Genomic DNA, 27,394 nt, shown 5'->3' with positions numbered 1-27,394 from the left:
TGAATTTAAATTATAGAATGAAGATCACAGAACATAGAATATAGAATAGAGTATATAGAAGCCAGAATTTTCAACATCGAATGCAGAACACAGAAATTAGAAAATAGAATACAGAATACTGAAAATAAAATTTAGGATATAGAACCTAGAACCCAGAATATAGAATATAGAATAGAGAATATAGAACCAATAATTTAGAAAATGGAATGCAGAACGTAGAATTTAGAATATAGAATGTAGAACACAGAATTTAGAATATAGATTACGGAATGCAGAAAATACTATTTAAAATATAGAAAAAGAACACAGTATATAGAATAGAGAATAGAGAATAGAGAACCCAGAATTGAGAACATTAAATTCAGAACACAGAATTTAGAATATAGAATACAGAATACTGAATACAGAAAAAAGTATATAGAATGTACAACACAGAATATAGAATATAAAATACGGAATGCAGAATATTGTATGAAGAATATAGAATGAAGAACACAAAATATCGAAGATAGTATAGAGAATATAGAATCCAGAATTTAGAACATGGAATGCAGAACACAGAATTTATAGTATAGAATACAGAATACTGTATATAGAATTTAGAATATAGAATGTAGAACACAGAATATAGAATATAGAATACGGAATACAGAGTATACCATTTAGAATATAGAATGTAGAACACAGAATATGGAATATAGTATAAGGAATGCATAATGTAGAATACAGAAAATAGAATGTAGAACACAGAATATGGAATATGGGAAACAGAATACAGAACCCAGAATTTAAATCATGGAATGCAGAACCCAGAATTTAGAGTATAGAATATACAATACTCTATATAGAATTTAGAATTTAGAATGTAGAACACAGATTATAGAATATAGAATTCAAAATGAAGAATATAGACTGTAGAATATAGAATGAAAAACCAAAAATTTGTATATAAAATTGAGAATATAGAACACACAAATTAAACATGGAATGTAGAACACATATTTAAAAATATAGAATACAGAATACTGAATATAGAATTTAGAATATAGAAAGAAGAGCACAGAATATAGAATATAGAATATAGAACACAGAAATTATAACATGGAATGCAGAACTCAGAATTTAGAATATAGAATACAGAATACTGAATATAGAATTTAGAATATAGAATGTAGAACACAGAATGTAGAATATAGATTACGGAATGCAGAATATAGAATTTAGAATATAGAATGAAGAACACAGAATATTGAATATAGATTACAAAATATAGAACCCAGAATTTAGAACATAGAATGCAAAACACAGAAATTAGAATATATAATACAGAATACTAAATATACTATTTAGATTATATAATGTAGAACACAGAATTTAGAATATAGAATAAAGAATATTGAACAAAGAATTTAGAAAATGGAATGCTTAAAACAGAATTCAGATTTTTGAATGTAGACACAGAGTTTAGAAAATAGAATACCGAATGCAGAATATAGAATTTAGAATATAGAATTAGGAACACAAAATCTAGAATATAGAATACAGAATATAGGACACAGAATATAGAAAAAGGAATGCAGAACTGAGGATGTAGGATATAGAATACAGAATACTGAATATACAATTTAGAATATAGAATGTAGTACACAGAATATCGAATAAAGAAGAGATAATATAGAACCCAGAATTTAGAGCATGGAATGCAGAACACAGAATTTAGAATATAGAATACAGAATACTGTATATAGAATTTAGAATATAGAATGTAGAACACAGAATAAAGAATATAGAATACGGAATACAGATTATACCATTTAGAATATAGAATGTAGAACACAGAATATGGAATATAGCATAAGGAATGCATAATGTAGAATACAGAAAATAGAATGTAGAACACAGAATATGGCATATGGGAAACAGAATACAGAACCCAGAATTTAAAACATGGAATGCAGAACCCAGAATTTAGAGTATAGAAAACACAATACTCTATATAGAATTTAGAATATAGAATGTAGAACACAGAATATAGAATATAGAATATGGAATAGTGAGTATAAAATTTAGAACATAGAATGCGGAACACAGAATTTAGAATATATATTACAGAATTCTGAATATAGATTTAGAACATGGAATGAAAAACACAGAATTTAGAATATAGAAAACAGAATACTGAATATAGAATTTAGAATATAGAATTTAGTACAAAAAATTTAGAATATAGAATACAGAATACTGAATATATAATTTAGAAAATAGAATGTAGAAAACAGAATATAGAATAGAGAATAGAGAATAGAGAACCCTGAATTTAGAACATGAAATGCAGAACACAGAATTTAGCATGTAGAATACAGAATACTGAATGTATAATTTAGAATATAGAATGTAAAACACAGAATATAGCACATTGATTAACGAATTCAGAATATAGATTTTAGAATATAGAATAAAGAACAGAGAATATAGAATATTGATTAGAGTATATACAACGAAAGAATTAGAACATGGATTGCAGAACACAGAATTTAGAATATAGAATACAGAACACTGAATATAGAGTTTAAAATATAGAATGTAGAACACAGAATACAGAATAGACGATAGAGAATATAGGACCCAGAATTTAGAACATGGAATGCAGAACTCAGAATTTAGAATATATAATAAAGAATACTGAATACACAGTTTAGAATATATAATGTAGAACACAGAATATAGAATAGAGAATAGAGAATATTGAATCCAGAATTTAGATCATGGAATGCAGAACACAGAATTTAGAATATACAATGTAGAACACAGAGCTTAGAATATAGAATACAGAATGCAGAATATAGAATTAAGAATATAGAATGAAGAACACAGAAAATTGAATATAGAATACAGGATATAGAACACAGTATATAGAACAAGCAATGCAGAACTCAGGACTTAGAATATAGAATACAGAATACTGAATATATAATCTAGAATGTAGAATGTATATGACAGAATTTAGAATATAGAATACAGAATACTGAATACACAGTTTAGAATATATAATGTAGAATACAGAATATAGAATATAGAACCCAGAATATAGAGCATGGAATGCAGAACACAGAATTTAAAATATAGAATACAGAACACTGAATATATAATCTAGAATATAGAATGTATATCACAGAATTAAGAATATAGAATACAGAATACTGAATATAGAATTCTGAATTTAGAATGTAGAACACAGAATAGAGAGTAAAGAATTCGAAATGCAGAATATAGATTGTAGAATATCCAATGAAAACCCCAAAATTTTGTATATAGAATTGAGAATATAGAACACAGAATTTAAACATGGAATGTAGAACACATATTTAAGAATATAGTATACAGAATACTTAATATAGAAATTAGAATATAGAATGTAGAAAACAGAATATAGAATAGAGAATAGAGAATAGAGAACCCAAAATTTAAAACATGGAATGCAGAACACAGAATTTAGAATAAAGAATACAAAATAGTGAAAATAGAATTTAGAATTTAGAATGTAGAACACAGAATATAGAATATAGAATTCGAAATGCAGAATACAGAATGTAGAATATAGAATGAAAAACCCAAAATTTTGTATATAGAATTGAGAATATAGGACACAGAATTTAAACATGGAATGTAGAACACATATTATAAATATAGAATACAGAATACTGAATATAGAATTAAGAATATAGAATGGAGAACACAGAATGTAGAATATAGATTACGGAATGCAGAATATAGAATTTAGAATATAGAATGTAGAACACAGAATATTGAATATAGATTACAAAATATAGAACCCAGAATTTAGAACATAGAATGCAGAACACAGAAATTTGAATATATAATACAGAACACTAAATATACAATTTAGATTATATAATGTAGAACACAGAATTTAGAATATAGAATAAAGAATATTGAACCAACAATTTAGAAAATGGAATGTTTAAAACAGAATTCAGATTTTTGAATGTAGACACAGAGTTTAGAAAATAGAATACCGAATGCAGAATATAGAATTTAGAATATAGAATTAGGAACACAAAATTTAGAATATAGAATACAGTATATAACACAGAATATAGAAAAAGTACTGCAGAACTGAGAATGTAGGATATAGAATACAGAATACTGAATATACAATTTAGAATATAGAATGTAGTACACAGTATATCGAATAAAGAAGAGAGGATATAGAACCCAGAAGTTAGAGCATGGAATGCGGAACACAGAATTTAGAATATAGAATATATAAAACTGAATATTGAATTTAGAACATTGAATGTAGAACACAGAATTTAGAATATAGAACACAGAATACTGAATATAGAATGTAGAATATAGAATTGTATCACAGAATTTAGAATATAGAATACAGAATACTGAATATTGAATTTAGAGTATAGAATTTAGAACACAGAAAATAGAGTATAGAATACGGAATGCAGAATATAGAATGTAGAATAGAATGAAGAACGCAAAATATAGAATATAGGACAAAAAATATAGAACACAGAATTTAGAACATGGAATTCAGAACAGAGGATTTAGAATATAGAATACAGAATAATGAATACAGAATATAAAATATAGAATGAAGAACACAGAATATAGAATATAGAAAACGGAATGTAGAATATAAAATACAGAATATAGAATATAAAACACAGAATATAGAATTTGGAAAGAGAATACAGAATCCAGAATTCAGAACATGGATTACAGATCACAGAATTTAGAATATAGAATACAGAATTCTGAATATAGAATTTAGAATATTGAATGCGGAACACAGAATTTTGTATATAGAATACAATATACTGAATATATAATTTAGAAAATGGAATGCAGAACACAGAATTTAGAATATAGAATACAGAATAATGAATATAGAATTTCGAATATAGAATGTAGAACACAGAATATAGAATAGAGAATAGAGAATATATAAACCAGAATTTAGAACATGGAAAGCAGAACACAGAATTTAGTGTATTGAATACAGAATTCTGTAAATAGAATTTAGAAAATAGAATGTATAACACAGAATATAGAATATAGAATACGGAACACTAAGTATACAATTTAGAATATAAAATGTAAAACACAGAATATAGAATATAGAATAAGGAATGCATAATATGATATACAGAATATAGAATGTTGAACACAGAATATAGAATATGGAAAAAGAATACAGAACTCAGAATTTAGAACACGGAATGCAGAACTCAGAATTTAGAATATAAAATAAAGAATACTGAATACACAGTTTAGAATATATAATGTAGAGCACAGAATATAGAATATAGAATAGAGAATATTGAATCCAGAATTTAGATCATGGAATGCAGAACACAGAATTTAGAATATAGAATGTAGAACACAGAGCTTAGAATATAGAATACAGAATGCAGAATATAGAATTAAGAATGTAGAATGAAGAACACAGAAAATTGAATATAGAATACAGGATATAGAACACAGTATATAGAACAAGCAATGCAGAACTCAGGACTTAGAATATAGAATACAGAATACTGAATATATAATCTAGAATATAGAATGTATATCAGAGAATTTAGAATATAGAATACAGAATACTGAATATAGAATTTAGAATATAGAATGTAGAACACAGAATAAAGAATATAGAACCCAGAATATAGAGCATGGAATGCAGAACACAGAATTTAGAATATAGAATACAGAACACTGAATATATAATCTAGAATATAGAATGTATATCACAGAATTTAGAATATAGAATACAGAATACTGAATATAGAATTTTGAATTTAGAATGTAGAACACAGAATATAGAGTAAAGAATTCGAAATTCAGAATATAGATTGTAGAATATCCAATGAAAACCCCAAAATTTTGTATATAGAATTGAGAATATAGAACACAGAATTTAAACATGGAATGTAGAACACATATTTAAGAATATAGTATACAGAATAATTAATATAGAATTTAGAGTATAGAATATAGAAAACAGAATATAGAATAGAGACTAGAGAATAGAGAACCCAAAATTTAGAACATGGAATGCAGAACACAGAATTTAGAATAAAGAATACAAAATAGTGAAAATAGAATTTAGAATTTAGAATGTAGAACACAGAATATAGAATATAGAATTCGAAATGCAGAATATAGAATGTAGAATATAGAATGAAAAACCCAAAATTTTGTATATAGAATTGAGAATATAGAACACAGAATTTAAACATGGAATGTAGTACACATATTATAAATATAGAATACAGAATACTGAATATAGAATTTAGAATATAGAATGTAGAGTACAGAATATAGAATATAGTATATAGAACACAGAAATTATAACATGGAATGCAGAACACAGATTTTAGAATATAGAATACAGTATACTGAATATTAAATTTAGAATATAGAATTTAGAACACGGAAAATAGTGTATAGAATACGGAATGCAGAATATAGAATGTAGAATATAGAATGAAGAACGCAAAATATAGAATATAGGACAAAAAATATAGAACACAGAATTTAGAACATGGAATTCAGAAGAGGATTTAGAATATAGAATAAAGAATAATGAATACAGAATATAGAATATAGAATGAAGAACACAGAATATAGAATATAGAAAATGGAATGTAGAATATAAAATACAGAATATAGAATATAGAACACAGAATATACAATATGGAAAAGAGAATACAGAATCCAGAATTTAGAACATGGATTACAGAACACAGAATTTAGAATAAAGAATACAGAATACTGAATATAGAATTTAGAATATTGAATGCGGAACACAGAATTTTGAATATAGAATACAATATACTGAATATATAATTTAGAAAATGGAATGCAGAACACAGAATTTAGAATATAGAATACAGAATAATGAATATAGAATTTCGAATATAGAATGTAGAACACAGAATATAGAATAGAGAATAGAGAATATATAAACCAGAATTTAGAACATGGAAAGCAGAACACAGAATTTAGTGTATTGAATACAGAATTCTGTAAATAGAATTTAGAAAATAGAATGTATAACACAGAATATAGAATATAGAATACGGAACACTAAGTATACAATTTAGAATATAAAATGTAAAACACAGAATATAGAATATAGAATAAGGAATGCATAATATGATATACAGAATATAGAATGTTGAACACAGAATATAGAATATGGAAAAAGAATAAGAACTCAGAATTTAGAACACGGAATGCAGAACTCAGAATTTAGAATATAAAATAAAGAATACTGAATACACAGTTTAGAATATATAATGTAGAGCACAGAATATAGAATATAGAATAGAGAATATTGAATCAAGAATTTAGATCATGGAATGCAGAACACAGAATTTAGAATATAGAATGTAGAACACAGAGCTTAGAATATAGAATACAGAATGCAGAATATAGAATTAAGAATGTAGAATGAAGAACACAGAAAATTGAATATAGAATACAGGATATAGAACACAGTATATAGAACAAGCAATGCAGAACTCAGGACTTAGAATATAGAATACAGAATACTGAATATATAATCTAGAATATAGAATGTATATCAGAGAATTTAGAATATAGAATACAGAATACTGAATATAGAATTTAGAATATAGAATGTAGAACACAGAATAAAGAATATAGAACCCAGAATATAGAGCATGGAATGCAGAACACAGAATTTAGAATATAGAATACAGAACACTGAATATATAATCTAGAATATAGAATGTATATCACAGAATTTAGAATATAGAATACAGAATACTGAATATAGAATTTTGAATTTAGAATGTAGAACACAGAATATAGAGTAAAGAATTAGAAATACAGAATATAGATTGTAGAATATCCAATGAAAACCCCAAAATTTTGTATATAGAATTGAGAATATAGAACACAGAATTTAAACATGGAATGTAGAACACATATTTAAGAATATAGTATACAGAATACTTAATATAGAATTTAGAGTATAGAATATAGAAAACAGAATATAGAATAGAGAATAGAGAATAGAGAACCCAAAATTAAGAACATGGAATGCAGAACACAGAATTTAGAATAAAGAATACAAAATAGTGAAAATAGAATTTAGAATTTAGAATGTAGAACACAGAATATAGAATATAGAATTCGAAATGCAGAATATAGAATGTAGAATATAGAATGAAAAACCCAAAATTTTGTATATAGAATTGAGAATATAGAACACAGAATTTAAACATGGAATGTAGAACACATATTATAAATATAGAATACAGAATACTGAATATAGAATTTAGAATATAGAATGTAGAGTACAGAATATAGAATATACTATATAGAACACAGAAATTATAACATGGAATGCAGAACACAGATTTTAGAATATAGAATACAGTATACTGAATATTAAATTTAGAATATAGAATTTAGAACACGGAAAATAGTGTATAGAATACGGAATGCAGAATATAGAATGTAGAATATAGAATGAAGAACGCAAAATATAGAATATAGGACAAAAAATATAGAACACAGAATTTAGAACATGGAATTCAGAAGAGGATTTAGAATATAGAATAAAGAATAATGAATACAGAATATAGAATATAGAATGAAGAACACAGAATATAGAATATAGAAAATGGAATGTAGAATATAAAATACAGAATATAGAATATAGAACACAGAATATACAATATGGAAAAGAGAATACAGAATCCAGAATTTAGAACATGGATTACAGAACACAGAATTTAGAATAAAGAATACAGAATACTGAATATAGAATTTAGAATATTGAATGCGGAACACAGAATTTTGAATATAGAATACAATATACTGAATATATAATTTAGAAAATGGAATGCAGAACACAGAATTTAGAATATAGAATACAGAATAATGAATATAGAATTTCGAATATAGAATGTAGAACACAGAATATAGAATAGAGAATAGAGAATATATAACCCAGAATTTAGAACATGGAATGCAGAACACAGAATTTAGTGTATTGAATACAGAATTCTGTAAATAGAATTTAGAAAATAGAATGTAGAACACAGAATATAGAATATAGAATACGGAACACTGATTATACAATTTAGAATATAGAATGTAAAACACAGAATATAGAATATAGAATAAGGAATGCATAATATGATATACAGAATATAGAATGTTGAACACAGAATATAGAATATGGAAAACAGAATACAGAACTCAGAATTTAGAACATGGAATGCAGAACTCAGAATTTAAAATATATAATAAAGAATACTGAATACACAGTTTAGAATATATAATGTAGAACACAGAATATAGAATATAGAATAGAGAATATTGAATCCAGAATTTAGATCATGGAATGCAGAACACAGAATTTAGAATATAGAATGTAGAACACAGAGCTTAGAATATAGAATACAGAATGCAGAATATAGAATTAAGAATATAGAATGAAGAACACAGAAAATTGAATATAGAATACAGGATATAGAACACAGTATATAGAACAAGCAATGCAGAACTCAGGACTTAGAATATAGAATACAGAATACTGAATATATAATCTAGAATGTAGAATGTATATGACAGAATTTAGAATATAGAATACAGAATACTGAATACACAGTTTAGAATATATAATTTAGAATACAGAATATAGAATATAGAATATAGAATATTGAATCCAGAATTTAGATCATGGAATGCAGAACACAGAATTTAGAATATAGAATGAAGAACACAGAGCTTAGAATATAGAATACAGAATGCAGAATATAGAATTAAGAATATAGAATGAAGAACACAGAAAATTGAATATAGAATACAGGATATAGAACTCAGTATATAGAACAAGGAATGTAGAACTCAGGACTTAGAATATAGAATACAGAATACAGAATATAGAATTTAGAATATAATATTTAAAACACAGAAAATAGAATATAGAGTACGGAAAGCAGAATATGGCATGTAGAACACAGAATTTATAATATAGTATACAGAATACTGAACGGAATGCAGAAAATTGAATTTAAAGTATAGAATGAAGATCACAGAACATAGAATATAGAATAGAGTATATAGAAGCAGCATTTTCAACATCGAATGCAGAACACAGAATTTAGAAAATAGAATACAGAATACTGAAAATAAAATTTAGGATATAGAACCTAGAACCCAGAATATAGAATAGAGAATAGAGAATATAGAACCCATAATTTAGAAAATGGAATGCAGAACGTAGAATTTAGAATATAGAATGTAGAACACAGAATTTAGAATATAGATTACGGAATGCAGAAAATACTATTTAAAATATAGAAAAAGAACACAGTATATAGAATAGAGAATAGAGAATAGAGAACCCAGAATTGAGAACATTAAATTCAGAACACAGAATTTAGAATATAGAATACAGAATACTGAATACAGAAAAAAGTATATAGAATATACAACACAGAATATAGAATATATAATACGGAATGCAGAATATTGTATGTAGAATATAGAATGAAGAACACAAAATATCGAAGATAGTATAGAGAATATAGAATCCAGAATTTAGAACATGGAATGCAGAACACAGAATTTAGAGTATAGAATACAGAATACTATATATAGAATTTAGAATATAGAATGTAGAACACAGAATTTAGAATATAGATTACGGAATGCAGAAAATCCAATTATAATATAGAAAAAGAACACAGTATATAGAATACAGAATAGAGAATAGAGAACCCAGAATTGAGAACATTAAATTCAGAACACAGAATTTAGAATATAGAATAAAGAATACTGAATACAGAAGAAAGTATATACAATGTACAACACTGAATATAGAATATAAAGTACGGAATGCAGAATATTGTATGTAGAATATAGAATGAAGAACACAAAATATCGAAGATAGTATAGAGAATATAGAATCCAGAATTTAGAACATGGAATGCAGAACACAGAATTTAGAGTATAGAATACAGAATACTGTATATAGAATTTAGAATATAGAATGTAGAACACAGAATATAGAATATAGAATACGGAATACAGAGTATACCATTTAGAATATAGAATGTAGAACATAGAATATAGAATATAGTATAAGGAATGCATTATGTAGAATACAGAAAATAGAATGTAGAACACAGAATATGGAATATGGGAAACAGAATACAGAACCCAGAATTTAAAACATGGAATGCAGAACCCAGAATTTAAAGTATAGAATAAACAATACTCTATATAGAATTTAGAATATAGAATGTAGAACACAGAATATAGAATATAGAATACGGAATAGTGAGTATACAATTAAGAATATAGAATGCGGAACACAGAATTTAGAATATAGAATACAGAATACTGAATGTAGAATTTAGAATATAGAATGTAAAACACAGAATATAGTATATTGATTAACGAATTCAGAATATAGAATTTAGAATATAGAATAAAGAACACAGAATATAGAATATTGATTAGAGAATATACAACCAAAGTTTTAGAACATGGATTGCAGAACACAGAATTTAGAATATAGAATACAGAACACTGAATATAGAGTTTACAATATAGAATGTAGAACACAGAATATAGAATAGACGATAGAGAATATAGGACCCAGAATTTAGAACATAGAATGCAGAACACAGAATTTAGAATACAGAATACAGAAGACTGAAGATAGAATTTAGAGTATAGAATGTAGAACACAGAAATTAAAATATACAATACGGAATGCAGAATATAGAATGTAGAATATAGAATGAAGGACACAAAATATAGAATATAAGAGAGAGAATATAGAAAACAGAATTTAGAACATGGAATGCAGAACACAGAATTTAGAATATAGAATACAGAATAATCAATACAGAATATAGAATATAGAATGAAGAACACAGAATATACAATATAGAATACGGAATGTAGAATATAGAATACAGAATATGGAATGTAGAATATAGAATACCGAATATAAAATGTAGAACACAGAATTTAGTATATGGAAAACAGAATACAGAACTCAGAATGTAGAACATGGAATGCAGAACACACTATTTAGAATATAGACTACAGTAGACTGTATATAGACATTAGAATATACAATATAGAACACAGAATATAAAATATAGTATACCTAATGCTGGGTATACAATTTAGAACATAGAATGCGGAACACAGAATTTAGAATATATATTACAGAATACTGAATATAGATTTAGAACATGGAATGAAGAACACAGAATTTAGAATATAGAATACAAAATATTGAATATAGAATTTAGAATATAGAATGTAGAAAACAGAATATAGAATAAAGAATAGAAAATAGAGAATATAGAACCCCGAATTTAGAACATGGAATGCAGAACACAGAATTTAGAATAAAGAATACAAAATACTGAATATAGAATTTTGAATTTAGAATGTAGAACACAGAATATAGAGTTTAGAATTCGAAATGCAGAATATAGATTGTAGAACATCCAATGAAAAACCCAAAATTTTGTATATAGAATTGAGAATATAGAACACAGAATTTAAACATGGAATGTAGAACACATATTTAAGAATATAGTATACAGAATACTTAATATAGAATTTAGAATATAGAATGTAGAAAACAGAATATAGAATAGAGAATAGAGAATAGAAAACACAGAATTTCGAACATGAAATGCAGAACACAGAATTTAGAATAAAGAATACAAAATACTGAATATAGAATTTAGAATTTAGAATGTAGAACACAGAAAATAGAATATAGAATTCAAAATGAAGAATATAGACTGTAGAATATAGAATGAAAAGCCCCAAATTTGTATATAGAATTGAGAATATAGAACACACAATTTAAACATGGAATGTAGAACACATATATAAAAATATAGAATATAGAATACTGAATATAGAATTTAGAATATAGAATGTAGAGCACAGAATATAGAATATAGAATATAGAACACAGAAATTATAACATGGAATGCAGAACACAGAATTTAGAATATAGAATACAGAATACTGAATATAGAATTTAGAATATAGAATGGAGAACACAGAATGTAGAATATAGATTACGGAATGCAGAATATAGAATTTAGAATATAGAATGAAGAACACAGAATATTGAATATAGATTACAAAATATAGAACCCAGAATTTAGAACATAGAATGCAGAACACAGAAATTTGAATATATAATACAGAATACTAAATATACAATTTAGATTATATAATGTAGAACACAGAATTTAGAATATAGAATAAAGAATATTGAACAAACAATTTAGAAAATGGAATGTTTAAAACAGAATTCAGATTTTTGAATGTAGACACAGAGTTTAGAAAATAGAATACCGAATGCAGAATATAGAATTTAGAATATAGAATTAGGAACACAAAATTTAGAATATAGAATACAGTATATAACACAGAATATAGAAAAAGGACTGCAGAACTGAGAATGTAGGATATAGAATACAGAATACTGAATATACAATTTAGAATATAGAATGTAGTACACAGAATATCGAATAAAGAAGAGAGGATATAGAACCCAGAAGTTAGAGCATGGAATGCGGAACACAGAATTTAGAATATAGAATATATAAAACTGAATATTGAATTTAGAACATTGAATGTAGAACACAGAATTTAGAATATAGAACACAGAATACTGAATATAGAATGTAGAATATAGAATTGTATCACAGAATTTAGAATATAGAATACAGAATACTGAATATTGAATTTAGAGTATAGAATTTAGAACACAGAAAATAGAGTATAGAATACGGAATGCAGAATATAGAATGTAGAATAAAATGAAGAACGCAAAATATAGAATATAGGACAAAAAATATAGAACATGGAATTCAGAACAAAGGATTTAGAATATAGAATACAGAATAATGAATTAGAATATAGAATATAGAATGAAGAACACAGAATATAGAATATAGAAAACGGAATGTAGAATATAAAATACAGAATATAGAATATAAAACACAGAATATAGAATTTGGAAAGAGAATACAGAATCCAGAATTCAGAACATGGATTACAGATTACAGAATTTAGAATATAGAATACAGAATAATGAATATAGAATTTCGAATATAGAATGTAGAACACAGAATATAGAATAGAGAATAGAGAATATATAAACCAGAATTTAGAACATGGAAAGCAGAACACAGAATTTAGTGTATTGAATACAGAATTCTGTAAATAGAATTTAAAAAATAGAATGTATAACACAGAATATAGAATTTAGAATACGGAACACTAAGTATACAATTTAGAATATAAAATGTAAAACACAGAATATTGAATATAGAATAAGGAATGCATAATATGATATACAGAATATAGAATGTTGAACACAGAATATAGAATATGGAAAAAGAATACAGAACTCAGAATTTAGAACACGGAATGCAGAACTCAGAATTTAGAATATAAAATAAAGAATACTGAATACACAGTTTAGAATATATAATGTAGAGCACAGAATATAGAATATAGAATAGAGAATACTGAATCCAGAATTTAGTTCATGGAATGCAGAACACAGAATTTAGAATATAGAATGTAGAACACAGAGCTTAGAATATAGAATACAGAATGCAGAATATAGAATTAAGAATGTAGAATGAAGAACACAGAAAATTGTACATAGAATACAGGATATAGAACACAGTATATAGAAAAAGCAATGCAGAACTCAGGACTTAGAATATAGAATACAGAATACTGAATATATAATCTAGAATATTGAATGTATATCAGAGAATTTAGAATATAGAATACAGAATACTGAATATAGAATTTAGAATATAGAATGTAGAACACAGAATATATAATAAAGAAACCATAATATAGAGCATGGAATGCAGAACACAGAATTTAGAATATAGAATACAGAACACTGAATATATAATCTAGAATATAGAATGTATATCACAGAGTTTAGAATATAGAATACAGAATACTGAATACAGAATTTTGAATTTAGAATGTAGAACACAGAATATAGAGTAAAGAATTCGAAATGCAGAATATAGATTGTAGAATATCCAATGAAAACCCCAAAATTTTGTATATAGAATTGAGAATATAGAACACAGAATTTAAACATGGAATGTAGAACTCATATTAAAGAATATAGTATACAGAATACTTAATATAGAATTTAGAGTATAGAATGTAGAAAACAGAATATAGAATAGAGAATAGAGAATAGAGAACCCAAAATTTAGAACATGGAATGCAGAACACAGAATTTAGAATAAAGAATACAAAATAGTGAAAATAGAATTCAGAATTTAGAATGTAGAACACAGAATATAGAATATAGAATTCGAAATGCAGAATATAGAGTGTAGAATATAGAATGAAAAACCCAAAATTTTGTATATAGAATTGAGAATATAGAACACAGAATTTAAACATGGAATGTAGAATACATATTATAAATATAGAATACAGAATACTGAATATAGAATTTAGAATAGAGAATGTAGAGTACAGAATATAGAATATAGAATATAGAACACAGAAATTATAACATGGAATGCAGAACACAGATTTTAGAATATAGAATAGAGTATACTGAATATTGAATTTAGAATATAGAATTTAGAACACGGAAAATAGTGTATAGAATACGGAATGCAGAATATAGAATGTAGAATATAGAATGAAGAACGCAAAATATAGAATATAGGACAAAAAATATAGAACACAGAATTTAGAACATGGAATACAGAAGAGGATTTAGAATATAGAATAAAGAATAATGAATACAGAATATAGAATATAGAATGAAGAACACAGAATATAGAATATAGAAAATGGAATGTAGAATATAAAATACAGAATATAGAATATAGAACACAGAATATACAATATGGAAAAGAGAATACAGAATCCAGAATTTAGAACATGGATTACAGAACACAGAATTTAGAATAAAGAATACAGAATACTGAATATAGAATTTAGAATATTGAATGCGGAACACAGAATTTTGAATATAGAATACAATATACTGAATATATAATTTAGAAAATGGAATGCAGAACACAGAATTTAGAAAATAGAATACAGAATAATGAATATAGAATTTCGAATATAGAATGTAGAACACAGAATATAGAATAGAGAATAGAGAATATATAACCCAGAATTTAGAACATGGAATGCAGAACACAGAATTTAGTGTATTGAATACAGAATTCTGTAAATAGAATTTAGAAAATAGAATGTAGAACACAGAATATAGAATATAGAATACGGAACACTGATTATACAATTTAGAATATAGAATGTAAAACACAGAATATAGAATATAGAATAAGGAATGCATAATATGATATACAGAATATAGAATGTTGAACACAGAATATAGAATATGGAAAACAGAATACAGAACTCAGAATTTAGAACATGGAATGCAGAACTCAGAATTTAAAATATATAATAAAAAATACTGAATACACAGTTTAGAATATATAATGTAGAACACAGAATATAGAATATAGAATAGAGAATATTGAATCCAGAATTTAGATCATGGAATGCAGAACACAGAATTTAGAATATAGAATGTAGAACACAGAGCTTAGAATATAGAATACAGAATGCAGAATATAGAATTAAGAATATAGAATGAAGAACACAGAAAATTGAATATAGAATACAGGATATAGAACACAGTATATAGAACAAGCAATGCAGAACTCAGGACTTAGAATATAGAATACAGAATACTGAATATATAATCTAGAATGTAGAATGTATATGACAGAATTTAGAATATAGAATACAGAATACTGAATACACAGTTTAGAATATATAATGTAGAATACAGAATATAGAATGTAGAATATAGAATATTGAATCCAGAATTTAGATCATGGAATGCAGAACACAGAATTTAGAATATAGAATGAAGAACACAGAGCTTAGAATATAGAATACAGAATGCAGAATATAGAATTAAGAATATAGAATGAAGAACACAGAAAATTGAATATAGAATACAGGATATAGAACACAGTATATAGAACAAGGAATGTAGAACTCAGGACTTAGAATATAGAATACAGAATACAGAATATAGAATTTAGAATATAATATTTAAAACACAGAAAATAGAATATAGAGTACGGAAAGCAGAATATGGCATGTAGAACACAGAATTTATAATATAGTATACAGAATACTGAACGGAATGCAGAAAATTGAATTTAAAGTATAGAATGAAGATCACAGAACATAGAATATAGAATAGAGTATATAGAAGCCAGAATTTTCAACATCGAATGCAGAACACAGAATTTAGAAAATAGAATACAGAATACTGAAAATAAAATTTAGGATATAGAACCTAGAACCCAGAATATAGAATAGAGAATAGAGAATATAGAACCAATAATTTAGAAAATGGAATGCAGAACGTAGAATTTAGAATATACAATGTAGAACACAGAATTTAGAATATAGATTACGGAATGCAGAAAATACTATTTAAAATATAGAAAAAGAACACAGTATATAGAATAGAGAATAGAGAATAGAGAATCCAGAATTGAGAACATTAAATTCAGAACACAGAATTTAGAATATAGAATACAGAATCCTGAATACAGAAAAAAGTATATAGAATATACAACACAAAATATAGAATATATAATACGGAATGCAGAATATTGTATGTAGAATATAGAATGAAGAACACAAAATATCGAAGATAGTATAGAGAATATAGAATCCAGAATTTAGAACATGGAATGCAGAACACAGAATTTAGAGTATAGAATACAGAATACTGTATATAGAATTTAGAATATAGAATGTAGAACACAGAATTTAGAATATAGATTACGGAATGCAGAAAATCCAATTATAATATAGAAAAAGAACACAGTATATAGAATACAGAATAGAGAATAGAGAACCCAGAATTGAGAACATTAAATTCAGAACACAGAATTTAGAATATAGAATAAAGAATACTGAATACAGAAGAAAGTATATACAATGTACAACACTGAATATAGAATATAAAGTACGGAATGCAGAATATTGTATGTAGAATATAGAATGAAGAACACAAAATATCGAAGATAGTATAGAGAATATAGAATCCAGAATTTAGAACATGGAATGCAGAACACAGAATTTAGAGTATAGAATACAGAATACTGTATATAGAATTTAGAATATAGAATGTAGAACACAGAATATAGAATATAGAATACGGAATAGTGAGTATACAATTAAGAATATAGAATGCGGAACACAGAATTTAGAATATAGAATACAGAATACTGAATGTAGAATTTAGAATATAGAATGTAAAACACAGAATATAGTATATTGATTAACGAATTCAGAATATAGAATTTAGAATATAGTATAAAGAACACAGAATATAGAATATTGATTAGAGAATATACAACCAAAGTTTTAGAACATGGATTGCAGAACACAGAATTTAGAATATAGAATACAGAACACTGAATATAGAGTTTACAATATAGAATGTAGAACACAGAATATAGAATAGACGATAGAGAATATAGGACCCAGAATTTGGAACATAGAATGCAGAACACTGAATTTAGAATACAGAATACAGAAGACTGAAGATAGAATTTAGAGTATAGAATGTAGAACACAGAAATTAAAATATACAATACGGAATGCAGAATATAGAATGTAGAATATAGAATGAAGGACACAAAATATAGAATATAAGAGAGAGAATATAGAAAACAGAATTTAGAACATGGAATGCAGAACACAGAATTTAGAATATAGAATACAGAATAATGAATACAGAATATAGAATATAGAATGAAGAACAAAGAATATACAATATAGCATACGGAATGTAGAATATAGGATACAGAATATGGAATGCAGAATATAGAATACCGAATATATAATGTAGAACACAGAATTTAGTATATTGAAAACAGAATACAGAACTCAGAATGTAGAACATGGAATGCAGAACACACTATTTAGAATATAGACTACAGTAGACTGTATATAGACATTAGAATATACAATATAGAACACAGAATATAAAATATAGAATACCTAATGCTGGGTATACAATTTAGAACATAGAATGCGGAACACAGAATTTAGAATATATATTACAGAATACTGAATATAGATTTAGAACATGGAATGAAGAACACAGAATTTAGAATATAGAATACAAAATACTGAATATAGAATTTAGAATATAGAATGTAGAAAACAGAATATAGAATAAAGAATAGAAAATAGAGAATATAGAACCCCGAATTTAGAACATGGAATGCAGAACACAGAATTTAGAATAAAGAATACAAAATACTGAATATAGAATTTTGAATTTAGAATGTAGAACACAGAATATAGAGTTTAGAATTCGAAATGCAGAATATAGATTGTAGAACATCCAATGAAAAACCCAAAATTTTGTATATAGAATTGAGAATATAGAACACAGAATTTAAACATGGAATGTAGAACACATATTTAAGAATATAGTATACAGAATACTTAATATAGAAGTTAGAATATAGAATGTAGAAAACAGAATATAGAATAGAGAATAGAGAATAGAGAACACAGAATTTCGAACATGAAATGCAGAACACAGAATTTAGAATAAAGAATACAAAATACTGAATATAGAATTTAGAATTTAGAATGTAGAACACAGATTATAGAATATAGAATTCAAAATGAAGAATATAGACTGAAGAATATAGAATGAAAAGCCCCAAATTTGTATATAGAATTGAGAATATAGAACACACAATTTAAACATGGAATGTAGAACACATATATAAAAATATAGAATATAGAATACTGAATATAGAATTTAGAATATAGAATGTAGAGCACAGAATATAGAATATAGAACACAGAAATTATAACATGGAATGCAGAACACAGAATTTAGAATATAGAATACAGAATACTGAATATAGAATTTAGAATATAGAATGGAGAACACAGAATGTAGAATATAGATTACGGAATGCAGAATATAGAATTTAGAATATAGAATGAAGAACACAGAATATTGAATACAGATTACAAAATATAGAACCCAGAATTTAGAACATAGAATGCAGAACACAGAAATTTGAATATATAATACAGAATACTAAATATACAATTTAGATTATATAATGTAGAACACAGAATTTAGAATATAGAATAAAGAATATTGAACCAACAATTTAGAAAATGGAATGTTTAAAACAGAATTCAGATTTTTGAATGTAGACACAGAGTTTAGAAAATAGAATACCGAATGCAGAATATAGAATTTAGAATATAGAATTAGGAACACAAAATTTAGAATATAGAATACAGTATATAGGACACAGAATATAGAAAAAGGACTGCAGAACTGAGAATGTAGGATATAGAATACAGAATACTGAATATACAATTTAGAATATAGAATGTGGTACACAGAATATCGAATAAAGAAGAGAGGATATAGAACCCAGAAGTTAGAGCATGGAATGCAGAACACAGAATTTAGAATATAGAATACAGAACACTGAATATAGAGTTTACAATATAGAATGTAGAACACAGAATATAGAATAGACGATAAAGAATATAGAAGCCAGAAATTAGAACATGGAATGCAGAACACAGAATTTAAAATACGGAATACAGAATACTGAAGATAGAATTTAGAGTATAGAATGTAGAACACAGAAATTAGAATATAGAATATGGAATGCAGAATATAGAATGTAGAATATAGAATGAAGAACACAAAATATAGAATATAGGATAGAGAATATAGAAAACAGAATTTAGAACATGGATTACAGAACACAGAATTTAGAATAAAGAATACAGAATACTGAATATAGAATTTAGAATATTGAATGCGGAACACAGAATTTTGAATATAGAATACAATATACTGAATATATAATTTAGAAAATGGAATGCAGAACACAGAATTTAGAATATAGAATACAGAATAATGAATATAGAATTTCGAATATAGAATGTAGAACACAGAATATAGAATAGAGAATAGAGAATATATAACCCAGAATTTAGAACATGGAATGCAGAACACAGAATTTAGTGTATTGAATACAGAATTCTGTAAATAGAATTTAGAAAATAGAATGTAGAACACAGAATATAGAATATAGAATACGGAACACTGATTATACAATTTAGAATATAGAATGTAAAACACAGAATATAGAATATAGAATAAGGAATGCATAATATGATATACAGAATATAGAATGTTGAACACAGAATATAGAATATGGAAAACAGAATACAGAACTCAGAATTTAGAACATGGAATGCAGAACTCAGAATTTAAAATATATAATAAAGAATACTGAATACACAGTTTAGAATATATAATGTAGAACACAGAATATAGAATATAGAATAGAGAATATTGAATCCAGAATTTAGATCATGGAATGCAGAACACAGAATTTAGAATATAGAATGTAGAACACAGAGCTTAGAATATAGAATACAGAATGCAGAATATAGAATTAAGAATATAGAATGAAGAACACAGAAAATTGAATATAGAATACAGGATATAGAACACAGTATATAGAACAAGCAATGCAGAACTCAGGACTTAGAATATAGAATACAGAATACTGAATATATAATCTAGAATGTAGAATGTATATGACAGAATTTAGAATATAGAATACAGAATACTGAATACACAGTTTAGAATATATAATTTAGAATACAGAATATAGAATATAGAATATAGTATATTGAATCCAGAATTTAGATCATGGAATGCAGAACACAGAATTTAGAATATAGAATGAAGAACACAGAGCTTAGAATATAGAATACAGAATGCAGAATATAGAATTAAGAATATAGAATGAAGAACACAGAAAATTGAATATAGAATACAGGATATAGAACTCAGTATATAGAACAAGGAATGTAGAACTCAGGACTTAGAATATAGAATACAGAATACAGAATATAGAATTTAGAATATAATATTTAAAACACAGAAAATAGAATATAGAGTACGGAAATCAGAATATGGCATGTAGAACACAGAATTTATAATATAGTATACAGAATACTGAACGGAATGCAGAAAATTGAATTTAAAGTATAGAATGAAGATCACAGAACATAGAATATAGAATAGAGTATATAGAAGCAGCATTTTCAACATCGAATGCAGAACACAGAATTTAGAAAATAGAATACAGAATACTGAAAATAAAATTTAGGATATAGAACCTAGAACCCAGAATATAGAATAGAGAATAGAGAATATAGAACCCATAATTTAGAAAATGGAATGCAGAACGTAGAATTTAGAATATAGAATGTAGAACACAGAATTTAGAATATAGATTACGGAATGCAGAAAATACTATTTAAAATATAGAAAAAGAACACAGTATATAGAATAGAGAATAGAGAATAGAGAACCCAGAATTGAGAACATTAAATTCAGAACACAGAATTTAGAATATAGAATACAGAATACTGAATACAGAAAAAAGTATATAGAATATACAACACAGAATATAGAATATATAATACGGAATGCAGAATATTGTATGTAGAATATAGAATGAAGAACACAAAATATCGAAGATAGTATAGAGAATATAGAATCCAGAATTTAGAACATGGAATGCAGAACACAGAATTTAGAGTATAGAATACAGAATACTGTATATAGAATTTAGAATATAGAATGTAGAACACAGAATTTAGAATATAGATTACGGAATGCAGAAAATCCAATTATAATATAGAAAAAGAACACAGTATATAGAATACAGAATAGAGAATAGAGAACCCAGAATTGAGAACATTAAATTCAGAACACAGAATTTAGAATATAGAATAAAGAATACTGAATACAGAAGAAAGTATATACAATGTACAACACTGAATATAGAATATAAAGTACGGAATGCAGAATATTGTATGTAGAATATAGAATGAAGAACACAAAATATCGAAGATAGTATAGAGAATATAGAATCCAGAATTTAGAACATGGAATGCAGAACACAGAATTTAGAGTATAGAATACAGAATACTGTATATAGAATTTAGAATATAGAATGTAGAACACAGAATATAGAATATAGAATACGGAATACAGAGTATACCATTTAGAATATAGAATGTAGAACATAGAATATAGAATATAGTATAAGGAATGCATTATGTAGAATACAGAAAATAGAATGTAGAACACAGAATATGGAATATGGGAAACAGAATACAGAACCCAGAATTTAAAACATGGAATGCAGAACCCAGAATTTAGAGTATAGAATAAACAATACTCTATATAGAATTTAGAATATAGAATGTAGAACACAGAATATAGAATATAGAATACGGAATAGTGAGTATACAATTAAGAATATAAAATGCGGAACACAGAATTTAGAATATAGAATACAGAATACTGAATGTAGAATTTAGAATATAGAATGTAAAACACAGAATATAGTATATTGATTAACGAATTCAGAATATAGAATTTAGAATATAGAATAAAGAACACAGAATATAGAATATTGATTAGAGAATATACAACCAAAGTTTTAGAACATGGATTGCAGAACACAGAATTTAGAACATAGAATACAGAACACTGAATATAGAGTTTACAATATAGAATGTAGAACACAGAATATAGAATAGACGATAGAGAATATAGGACCCAGAATTTAGAACATAGAATGCAGAACACAGAATTTAGAATACAGAATACAGAAGACTGAAGATAGAATTTAGAGTATAGAATGTAGAACACAGAAATTAAAATATACAATACGGAATGCAGAATATAGAATGTAGAATATAGAATGAAGGACACAAAATATAGAATATAAGAGAGAGAATATAGAAAACAGAATTTAGAACATGGAATGCAGAACACAGAATTTAGAATATAGAATACAGAATAATCAATACAGAATATAGAATATAGAATGAAGAACACAGAATATACAATATAGAATACGGAATGTAGAATATAGAATACAGAATATGGAATGTAGAATATAGAATACCGAATATAAAATGTAGAACACAGAATTTAGTATATGGAAAACAGAATACAGAACTCAGAATGTAGAACATGGAATGCAGAACACACTATTTAGAATATAGACTACAGTAGACTGTATATAGACATTAGAATATACAATATAGAACACAGAATATAAAATATAGTATACCTAATGCTGGGTATACAATTTAGAACATAGAATGCGGAACACAGAATTTAGAATATATATTACAGAATACTGAATATAGATTTAGAACATGGAATGAAGAACACAGAATTTAGAATATAGAATACAAAATATTGAATATAGAATTTAGAATATAGAATGTAGAAAACAGAATATAGAATAAAGAATAGAAAATAGAGAATATAGAACCCCGAATTTAGAACATGGAATGCAGAACACAGAATTTAGAATAAAGAATACAAAATACTGAATATAGAATTTTGAATTTAGAATGTAGAACACAGAATATAGAGTTTAGAATTCGAAATGCAGAATATAGATTGTAGAACATCCAATGAAAAACCCAAAATTTTGTATATAGAATTGAGAATATAGAACACAGAATTTAAACATGGAATGTAGAACACATATTTAAGAATATAGTATACAGAATACTTAATATAGAATTTAGAATATAGAATGTAGAAAACAGAATATAGAATAGAGAATAGAGAATAGAAAACACAGAATTTCGAACATGAAATGCAGAACACAGAATTTAGAATAAAGAATACAAAATACTGAATATAGAATTTAGAATTTAGAATGTAGAACACAGAAAATAGAATATAGAATTCAAAATGAAGAATATAGACTGTAGAATATAGAATGAAAAGCCCCAAATTTGTATATAGAATTGAGAATATAGAACACACAATTTAAACATGGAATGTAGAACACATATATAAAAATATAGAATATAGAATACTGAATATAGAATTTAGAATATAGAATGTAGAGCACAGAATATAGAATATAGAATATAGAACACAGAAATTATAACATGGAATGCAGAACACAGAATTTAGAATATAGAATACAGAATACTGAATATAGAATTTAGAATATAGAATGGAGAACACAGAATGTAGAATATAGATTACGGAATGCAGAATATAGAATTTAGAATATAGAATGAAGAACACAGAATATTGAATATAGATTACAAAATATAGAACCCAGAATTTAGAACATAGAATGCAGAACACAGAAATTTGAATATATAATACAGAATACTAAATATACAATTTAGATTATATAATGTAGAACACAGAATTTAGAATATAGAATAAAGAATATTGAACAAACAATTTAGAAAATGGAATGTTTAAAACAGAATTCAGATTTTTGAATGTAGACACAGAGTTTAGAAAATAGAATACCGAATGCAGAATATAGAATTTAGAATATAGAATTAGGAACACAAAATTTAGAATATAGAATACAGTATATAACACAGAATATAGAAAAAGGACTGCAGAACTGAGAATGTAGGATATAGAATACAGAATACTGAATATACAATTTAGAATATAGAATGTAGTACACAGAATATCGAATAAAGAAGAGAGGATATAGAACCCAGAAGTTAGAGCATGGAATGCGGAACACAGAATTTAGAATATAGAATATATAAAACTGAATATTGAATTTAGAACATTGAATGTAGAACACAGAATTTAGAATATAGAACACAGAATACTGAATATAGAATGTAGAATATAGAATTGTATCACAGAATTTAGAATATAGAATACAGAATACTGAATATTGAATTTAGAGTATAGAATTTAGAACACAGAAAATAGAGTATAGAATACGGAATGCAGAATATAGAATGTAGAATAAAATGAAGAACGCAAAATATAGAATATAGGACAAAAAATATAGAACATGGAATTCAGAACAAAGGATTTAGAATATAGAATACAGAATAATGAATTAGAATATAGAATATAGAATGAAGAACACAGAATATAGAATATAGAAAACGGAATGTAGAATATAAAATACAGAATATAGAATATAAAACACAGAATATAGAATTTGGAAAGAGAATACAGAATCCAGAATTCAGAACATGGATTACAGATTACAGAATTTAGAATATAGAATACAGAATAATGAATATAGAATTTCGAATATAGAATGTAGAACACAGAATATAGAATAGAGAATAGAGAATATATAAACCAGAATTTAGAACATGGAAAGCAGAACACAGAATTTAGTGTATTGAATACAGAATTCTGTAAATAGAATTTAAAAAATAGAATGTATAACACAGAATATAGAATTTAGAATACGGAACACTAAGTATACAATTTAGAATATAAAATGTAAAACACAGAATATTGAATATAGAATAAGGAATGCATAATATGATATACAGAATATAGAATGTTGAACACAGAATATAGAATATGGAAAAAGAATACAGAACTCAGAATTTAGAACACGGAATGCAGAACTCAGAATTTAGAATATAAAATAAAGAATACTGAATACACAGTTTAGAATATATAATGTAGAGCACAGAATATAGAATATAGAATAGAGAATATTGAATCCAGAATTTAGATCATGGAATGCAGAACACAGAATTTAGAATATAGAATGTAGAACACAGAGCTTAGAATATAGAATACAGAATGCAGAATATAGAATTAAGAATGTAGAATGAAGAACACAGAAAATTGTACATAGAATACAGGATATAGAACACAGTATATAGAAAAAGCAATGCAGAACTCAGGACTTAGAATATAGAATACAGAATACTGAATATATAATCTAGAATATTGAATGTATATCAGAGAATTTAGAATATAGAATACAGAATACTGAATATAGAATTTAGAATATAGAATGTAGAACACAGAATATATAATAAAGAAACCATAATATAGAGCATGGAATGCAGAACACAGAATTTAGAATATAGAATACAGAACACTGAATATATAATCTAGAATATAGAATGTATATCACAGAGTTTAGAATATAGAATACAGAATACTGAATACAGAATTTTGAATTTAGAATGTAGAACACAGAATATAGAGTAAAGAATTCGAAATGCAGAATATAGATTGTAGAATATCCAATGAAAACCCCAAAATTTTGTATATAGAATTGAGAATATAGAACACAGAATTTAAACATGGAATGTAGAACTCATATTAAAGAATATAGTATACAGAATACTTAATATA

The sequence above is a fragment of the Vicugna pacos genome, unplaced genomic scaffold, assembly GCF_048564905.1.
Source record: "Vicugna pacos unplaced genomic scaffold, VicPac4 scaffold_19, whole genome shotgun sequence".
NCBI lineage: Eukaryota > Metazoa > Chordata > Mammalia > Artiodactyla > Camelidae > Vicugna > Vicugna pacos.
This window is presented reverse-complemented; position numbering follows the sequence as displayed.